This window comes from Pinus tabuliformis, chromosome 3_2 (genome assembly GCF_031772625.1).
Source record: "Pinus tabuliformis cultivar Carrire ecotype Pingquan chromosome 3_2, CPIR1, whole genome shotgun sequence".
NCBI classification, from domain to species: Eukaryota; Viridiplantae; Streptophyta; class Pinopsida; order Pinales; family Pinaceae; genus Pinus; species Pinus tabuliformis.
Window position 1 is genome coordinate 81,366,310 of NC_142302.1, and position 9,448 is coordinate 81,375,757.

Consider the following 9,448-nt stretch of genomic DNA (forward strand, 5'->3'; position numbering starts at 1 on the left):
AAACTTAAAAAGGAACACAAAAACTTCCAAATATAATAAACAAAGAGATGCAGTATAAAAAGACTTCATTTCATCAATAGAGAAATATTGAAATATGCTTACAAACAGAATGGAAATAAGATAGTTTGGGTGATGGTAGCTTATCTCTGAGAAGAGATGTGGCGTATACATACCTTTGAATTGTGTTACAATGAGGCTCAAGGGCCTATTTATTATTGGAAAACATGAAAAAACTCTAAAACACCAAAAGCCTAACCCTAGGAGATGTAAAACCAAGAGTTTGTGGGCCTCGTTGGGCTTAGTTGGGAAGACAACTTCCCAGGGTCATAACTTGGTCATATTATCTCTGTTTGGTGCATATTATACCTTGTTGGAAAGGTCTCTCTGAGTACTATAGGTTTTACTTCAAGAACATTCCTATCCCCATGGGATTGTTGCAGACCCCTAAGAAACATCGCTTTGGGGGTCAAAAACTGCTTCAGATATTCAGGACTCGAAAAACTGCTAAAATTAGTAAATGCGGAAATGAACAATGAAATAGATGAAACTAACTAGAGGGTCTAGGTGGAATAGGTGGGTGAGAAGCAATATCCACTTGGATCATTCCACCCCCTTAGGAAGAAATGGTCCCCATTGTGTGCAGAGCCTTCATGAGGTGAGGAAATTTCTATTGAATCTAGTCCCTAGTGAACCACTTGCCCTGGTGAAGGAGTTGACCTGCTTTCACAACTCGATATGGCTGTATCCTTTGTTAGCAAGTGTTCTTGATCTATGTCTCCATGATTTGATCAGTTGTGGCATGCTCCATGTAGTCTAGGTTGAGCTATGTTGGTGTGATTTTTCCTACAATGTCAGATGTGTCGAACAATGGTTGAAAGCATGGCTGAAGGCGATCAACCTTGAACACTGGGTGTAGACCAAGGAACGGTGGGATGATAAGCTCAAAGGAAATGTCATTGATGACCTTGGTGATGGTGTATGGCTCATATCAGAGTAGGTGAAGCTTGCGATGGGGTCCATTAAGGCATTCCTTCTGCAAATGTAGCCAAACTTTTTCACCCATATGGAGCTTGTCCGACACTCGATGATGATCATGACATTGCTTGTACTTAGTACTAAATCTATCTAATATATCATGGACCTGCTCACAGATGTTTTGAATGTGCTCAATGAAGTTGTTAGCCCTTTTAGCTTCGGACTGAACGTGAGCTGAATCTACCAGGGTGGCTACAAATGGTATGGCCACATCAATGGGGCACAATGGCTGAAATCCTAGCCCTACCTGAAAGGGGATGTTGCCTGTTGAGTTGTGGAGAGATATTTTGTAGCTGTGTTGGATATAGGGGAGACATTCATCTCACATGCATGGATGCTTCAAGTTCTACATGCATAGAATGAGTACGATCATCCTGTTGACAACCTCTCTTTGGCCATTAGTTTGGGAATGGAAAGTCATGGACTTAGTAAGTTTTATATCCACCATCGACTAGAGACTTGGCCAAAATGAACTCAGGAGTTTGTTTTCTTGATCTGAGATAATGGACTGTGGGATCCCATAGTGTATGCATACTCGCTCAAAGAAGAGCTTAATAGTGGCCTCTATTGTAATACTCTTCTTGTAGGTCACCATGATGGCCATCTTAGAGAATTTGTCAACGACCAAGAAAATGCAATCATTGTTGTGCTTAGTACAACGAAGGCTCGACATGTAATCCATGGAGACAAATTCCCAACATCAACTACGAGTAGGTAGAGGAGTATAAAGGCCTTCCTTCTTGATGTTTGGTTTCGCAATGATGTAAATGATACAAGATCTAATGTGATTCCCAACATCCTGACAAAGTTTCAACCAATAAAAATACTTCTACAATACCATCATTATTTTCTCTACTTTGAAATTTCCAACAACCCAACTATAGTGTGCCTCCCAAATCATCTTGGCACGCTCACTTGAAGGAACACAGATGTGTCCCAAGTGGCATAACAGTTCATCTTAAAGGTGAAAATTTGGAATTTGTTTCCCTTCTAGGAGTGTTTGGTATATGCTATCGAATTCTAGATTGCTCTTGTAAAGATGTAGGCACCCTAATGTCTCGTGCCCACAGAAGTCGATCACAGTGATCAACGCCATGACTAGTGGTCAGCTAAGGCAATGAAAACAATTATTGGTGCTACCCTTCTTATACTTAATGTTCAAATGGAACTGTTGCAAATAGGTGGACCATTTCTGATGGTGATCGTTCTGCAACTTCCCTTGTGTTAGTATGAACTATAGAGGTCGTTGGTCTGTGTGGATGATCGTTTCCTCCCCCATAATGTAATGCTTCCATTGACGATAGACCTCCACAATGGAATACATTTCATTTTCGTAAGTAGTGTACTTTTGGACTGTGCTTGAAAGGGTTTCATTGTGGTAAGCCACTAGATGACCATGATGAGTAAGAGCCATACCAATAACATAGTTGGAGGCATCTATATCAATATCAAATGGTTGTTACAAGTCTGGTAATGTGAGCACTGGTGCAGAATAGAGGCAATTCTTCAACTTGGAGAATGCTTTTTGTTGGGTTTCCAACCAAAAACAAAATTCTTTCGCTCCACCCTTGGTGACTTCACTTAAAGGCCAAGTGATATGAGAGAACCCCAGCATAAACCTACAGTAGAAATTAGCAAGACCCAAAAAGCTACGGGGCTCTGTTAGAGTGGTTGGGCCTGGCCAATCCTAAATGACTTGCGTCTTGGATGGGTCCACATGTACACCTTGCTCATCAATGATGTATCCCAGATATTGAACTTGGGTTAGGCCAAAGGTGCATTTCTCCAAGTTAGTAAACAACTCGTGTTGGCGCAGGGTTTGAAGGACCTGTCGAATATGGTGGAGGTTCTCTTCCGAATTCTAGTTGAAGATAAATATGTCATATAAATACAACACCACGAATGCATTGGTGAAGGGTCAGAAGATGTCATCCATCAGTCTCATGAAGGTTTCAGGGGCGTTCGTCAATTCGAATAACATGACCAACCATTCGAAAAGACCCTCCTTGGATTTGAAGGTATTCTTCCACACATAGAAGGGCTTGAAAGGCACCTAGTGATAACCTGAGTTTAAATCAATCTTGCCAAAATATCTTGCCTACTTGAGCTGGTCAATAAGGTCATCAATCCACGTGATTGGGTACCTATTCTGGACAGTGATCTTGTTCAGCGCCCAATAGTCAATATAGAGCCTCCAGGTCTCATCCTTCTTCTATACCAATACAATCAGGCTCCCACAAGGTGATGAGCTTAGATTGATCTTCCCTTTCTGCAATAATTCTTGAATCTGCCTCTTGATCTAATGTGCATGGATGTGCCTATGTTATTTTGTGCAATGGATCGATAAGATTGTGAAATACACAGACACTGAAGCAGTAAAAGAAAACATAATAGGAAACAAATATAAACACAACAAGTTTAAAAAGGAGTTCACCCAATACTCCTGGGCTACGTCTCCTAGTCCAACCTTCAGTGGTGGCCTTTCTATTATGTTTTCAAGTAGAGTTTTTAGAACAGTGAGCTCAATTTGAGTCTCACACAATAGATATAAATAAGCAAGACTGTACTTGGATCTCCCAAGTCTCTGGAGTACACAGACTCTCCTTACTAACTTTTGACCTCTATTGGTCACAGTGGCATGAGCCCAATCTGAGACTCATTCATGACAGGAATTACAGAGGAGTGCGCTTCAACCTCTTAAGCCTTCTTTGGAGTACATAGACTCTTTGACTCTCTCTGTCTCTATCTTAACTCTGGCTTGATGTTGCCTTTGCCTCTGTAAGTCAGCTTAGCTTCTTCTCCCTGCTTTTGGCTTACTACCTACTGGTCTTAGCCTTCCACCTCCTGGATTTCCGGTTCCCTTGCCTCGGTCCGTTTGAATCCCTCTGTCCTGCATCATCAGTCACTGTATAACGCCTCACATGGAGGTGGCCACCTATTTCGTAACGGATGAGTGTCAGTTCTCTTGGATATACTCGAAACGACCATTTTTACCATTAACTCAAGGAATTCCCGCGAAACATGACCTGTTGCCAGTGCATCGTCCATATCGGACTTCAAATATTATGTGACCTCGCTTTATAACCTTGTCAAATTTGGTTATCTATCGGAACGCATCTCCGTCGTTGATCTAGGGGCCCTAGATCCTACGGTCATTGCTCATATCAGGCGGCTAAGTAGCATGACGTTTACCCATCCGATGTGAGCAATTTTCTCTCTCCCCGCCTAGATGCATGGCGATCACTACGTGGCATCAGCCAGAACTCGGCCGAAACCGCTTACTGCTCAAAGCCCCTCCGATATTCTTCCAGTTTTGTGGAATCCCGTGCTAACAAAACCGAAGCATTATTTTACGGGTTTTATAATTATTTTGGGCCCACGCGCTCAGGGCTTTCCTTCACTAAGAGGTTTCCCCTACGATATGTGATTAGTCACATATCAAAAACTACCTCTGCTGGTTCATTTTGTCCCTGCATTTGTTGGTTCGTGTCAGCATGCGTTACCATGGTCCGCCGCTCTGCATGCTAGATTGACAGCCCTCGTTGATCCGCACTGACCGCAATTCGCAACTGTCTGAGCATTCCTTCCAATAGCTTGATCTTTACAAGACTTTGAATCTTTGGCATAATTTTTGAAGAGTTCATGAAAACTTAGAGAGTGTTCTAGGATCCAATTTGGATCATGGCCTTCCCATTGAAAAAGCTTTTGGACCACCAAAATTTGGTTTTTAAGCATCGGTCAAGTGAGGGTATAGATTCCTCGCTTGCCCAATTTCTATCCATTTTTCACTGCTTGGTTTTGAACCTTTGAGTCCAATCCTGTGGTACTAGACTTCCCCTCTGCGTGTAGTTCTCACCTGCTTGTCTAGAACTGTATCTTCCTGTAATTCATTGAGATATTCAGGCAACAGATCATCAATAGAAGGCAATTGACTCTGCTCTTCGAGATCTTCAATCAATGAAGGTTCAAATAGTCTTAAGATTTTTGCATTAACTACCGAATAGATGTGCATGTAAGTTAGAAAATCAAGGCGAAAAGCATTCTCACCAATTTTCTCAAGTATCTTGAAAGGTCCATACCTTATTGGCTTTAGCTTCTTACCTTCACCTTGCAATCTATCTTTGTTGATATACAGCTAGACTTGATCACCAACTTGGAAACTATGCTCAATCTGATGCTTATCATGCCTTGCCTTATACTTGGCTTGGCTCCTTTCCAGTTGTTCCTGTACTGCCTAGTGAATCTCTTGGATTTGTTCAATGAACTTGGTTTCTTTGTCCACATCGCCGTGTCCATCAACCACTATGTCTTTACCAAAGACAAAATCCAAAGGAGTCCTTGGTGTGAAACCAAAACAGGTCTCGAAAGGAGATCTCTGTGTAGAAGAATGTTTAGCACAGTTGTAAGCATGTTGCACATAACACAAATGTTCATCCCAAAGCTTGGGATGCTTGTTGCAATAGCCTCTGAGCAACTGGATCACTGTCTAGTTGACCACTTCTGTTTGGCCATCTATTTGTGGATGAAAGGTTGTTCTCTTCTTCAGTCTGGTGTCCATCAATTCCCACAGACTTGACCAAAACTTCTCAACAAATCAAGAATCTCGATCAGATATAATGGAAGTGGGTAATCCAAAATGAACCCATACATGCTAAAATAACAACTTTGTTGTTTGTTCAGCTGTAATCTATTTGTTACAGGGTATTAAAATACACATTTTGCTGAACCTATCCATAACAACATATAAATAGTCATGACCTTTTCTAGATTTAGGCAGTCCCCCAACAAAGTCCATGGAAACACTTTCCCAATGATGGGAAGGAACTGGTAGTGGAGTGTACAAGCCTAGTTTTCTATTGCTAGGCTTGCTTTTAGCACACATGGTAGACCCTCTTACATATCTAGAAACTTTTTCATTCATTTTTGGCCAATAACAAAATCTTTGCAGCTGTGAAACTGTTCTACTTACCCAAAGTGACCTGATATTAGAGAAGTGTGTGCTTCTCGAATTATCTTTACTCTTTCAGTTTGAGGAATGCATAACTTTCCAAAATGATACAAGAGTTGGTCCTTAACATGATAATACAATTCTTCTACTTGTTTTCCATTACTTAAAGTTGTGTATACATCTTTGAAATATATATCTTGAGCATACTGTTCAATGTAGCTTTCATGCAATACTGAATTATGCTTAAGTATAGTAGATGCATTTATGATTGGTCTAGACAACATATCTGCAAATTTATTGTGTATGCCCTTTTTATATCTGATGAAAAGATGAAATTGTTGTAGAAAACCCATCCACCTATAGTGTCTTGATTGCTGCAACTTAGTTTGTGAGTGTAAATATTGAAGTGGTTGATGATCAGTATGTATAACTATCTCTTTTCCCATTAAATAATGTTTCCACTTTTTCACACTCTGTACTAATGCATACAATTCTTTATCATATGTGGGATAATTAACTACTGCAGAATTAAATGTTTCAGAGTGATAACATATGGGTTTACCATGCTGCATCAACACTGCTCCCATGGCATAGTAACTAGCATCCGTTTCAATCTCAAAGGGTCTTTGAAGATCAGGCAGTGCTAGTACTGGTGTTGTACTAATCTTTTCTTTTAAGGTGTTGAAGGCTTTCTTCTGTTTGCCTCCCCACTGAAACACCTTGTTCAATCCTGTTAAACCATGTAATGGAGCCGCAATCGAGGAAAAGTTAGCAATAAACTTTCTCCAATACTGTGCTGCTCCTAGGAAGCTTCTAACTTTTGTAGAAGATTTCAGTTTAGACCAGTTTACAATGACTACAACCTTAGAGGGATCTATCTTCAATTCACCACACCCTACAATATGACCCAAATAATTCAAATATGTTTTGCCAAATTAAAATTTTGATAGCTTAACATAAAGATTTCCTTTTTTCAAAACATCTAGAGTTTGTTTTACATGCTTCAAATGTTCTTCCCATGTTTTACTAAATATAAGAATGTCATCTAAATATACAATGACACAATCATCAATAAAAGGTCTGAGTACATCATTCATTACTCTCATGAAAGTAGCAGGAGCATTAGTTAAGCCAAAAGGCATAACTAACCACTCATAAAATCCCTGCTTTGTTTTGAAAGCAGTCTTCCATGCATCTTTCTCTGCAACTCTGACCTAATGGTAGCCACTATGGAATTCCAACTTGGAAAAGTAAATAGCTTCTTTCAACTGATCTAATATATCATCTATGCGAGGAAGGGGATAACAATTTTTTATCGTTATCTTATTCAGTGCTCGGTAATCAATGCACATTCTCCATGAGCCATCTTTCTTTCTCACCAAGATAATTGGAGACCCACATGGTGATGTGATAGGTCTTATGACCCCTTTCTAGAGCAGCTCCTGTACCTGCTTCTTGATTTCTGCATTCTCTAAAGCGGACAACCTGTACAATCTGATGTTAGGCAATGGCACATCTTGCTGCAAATTAATATCATGTACTATTTTATTTTTGGGTGGCAGACCTTTAGGTTCGTGAAACAACCTTTTCTAAATCAGCTTGTTGTTTAGCATTACAGCCTTCAAATACATTAGTTTTATCAGGTTTCTTTTCCTTTACAACCATCAATAAACATTGTTTGCATGAATTTACAATTCTTTTCATCTGGCCTGAGTTTATGAGAGTATAGTTATTCTTGATTTTATGAGCTCTTACAATATATTCGATTCCATCTTTAACAAGTTGATACTTGTTTTCATCTCTATAGAAAATGGCTTTTTTATCATACAAGTAAGGAATTCCTAAAACAATTCCACATATATCCAAAGGAACTATATCTAACTCAACCTCATCTACAATTGTTGACCCAAAAGAAAACCTAAGTTTACATTGTCTAGTCACTTGTAGCTTTGTTTTATCACATACCCAACCCAATGGATATGGCTTCTTGTGAGGTGTGGTTAGTAATCCCAGCTTCTTTACAATTGCTTCAAAAATTAAGTTTACTTGTGAGCCACTATCAAAGAAAGTATCAATCTTTTTATGCTTGGAAATAACTCTAATATGAAAAAGCTCATGCCTTTTCCTCTAATTTTCTTCATTATCAGTAGATTGTACAGAATTACTAGTAGATGCTTCAGAATTTTTACCTTTTGTATATGTGGTTGTGATTGTTGTTTCATGCCCTGAGTCTAACCCCAAATCTTTTTGAATAGTTGCAGCAGTCTTCTTCTTTTTTCCATTGAACTTCTTGGGCCTTAGCTTTGAATACAAAATCCAGTAGTGTTCATCATCATGCCCATCCTTCTTGTAGTGAGTGCATGAAGGTTCGATCTTTTGTATAGTATTTGTCTTCCTCTCTTTCCATTTTTGCTTTCTCTTTTCCTTGTTCTTGCTTGCAATGGGTTTTGAGCATGCCCTAACTTCTGGGTTCACATTCTTGCCTCTAGCCTCTAGATGTGTAACCTAAATAGATACCTCATCTATGCTAGTGGGTTTAAACATGAGAATTGTGTGTTTTAAATAGTTGCATAGACCACCTATATACTTCACCACAGTTTCAGGTGAGTCTAAAGAAATTCCTAGAATCAAAGCTCTTTTCCTAAATTCTTGGGTGTAGCCTTGTACACTTTGCCCTTTCAATTGGCAAAGAGTTTGCCAACTCATCATTGCTTGCTGCATATAATCTAGTGGATAGAACTATTTTTTAATTACAGAAACAAATTCACTCCAGATAGAAAGGATTTTACCATGCTTCTTCATGTCAGCTTGCGTCCTACCTTCCAACCATATGAAGCCAGTGCCTCCAAGGTGTAGCTAGCCAGCTGAATCTTACTTTTGTCTGAATCAATGCTCCGCACCTTGCAATACACATCAATCTATCTAATCCAATTATCTAGCTTCAGTGCATTCAACTCTACATCATATATCGACAAATCAAATTTAACATATAATTTAATCAAAGATGTTTTCTTTTTATTTTCAGGGCTATTAGACGGTGTGGGAAGCTTTTCTTCTTTCCCTTTGCCTTTAGGATGGTCATTGAGGAGAGATTATTCTTCTCCTTTATCTTGTTTGGAGGTTGATGAATCTTCATCTCTACCTTTCTTAAATTTTCTATACATTTCTTCTACCATGGCTCTCATGGTCATGAAACTATCCATGAACTAGGAGTCTGATTCCAAGGGAATTTCTTCTACCATTTTCCTCTTAGGATAGACTCTTCTAATTTCTAGGTTAGCTTCAACCAATTCTCCTTCTCCTAATTTGAGCTTTGTCCTAGTTAGCATTCAACAAAAAAATCTATCACAAGCTTATTAAACCCTAGCAACCTAGAGCTCTAATACCACTCGATCTGTAATTGATCTAAGACAAACAATAGGGTATTATAGACTCCTATGTTATTTTGTGCAACGGATCGATAAT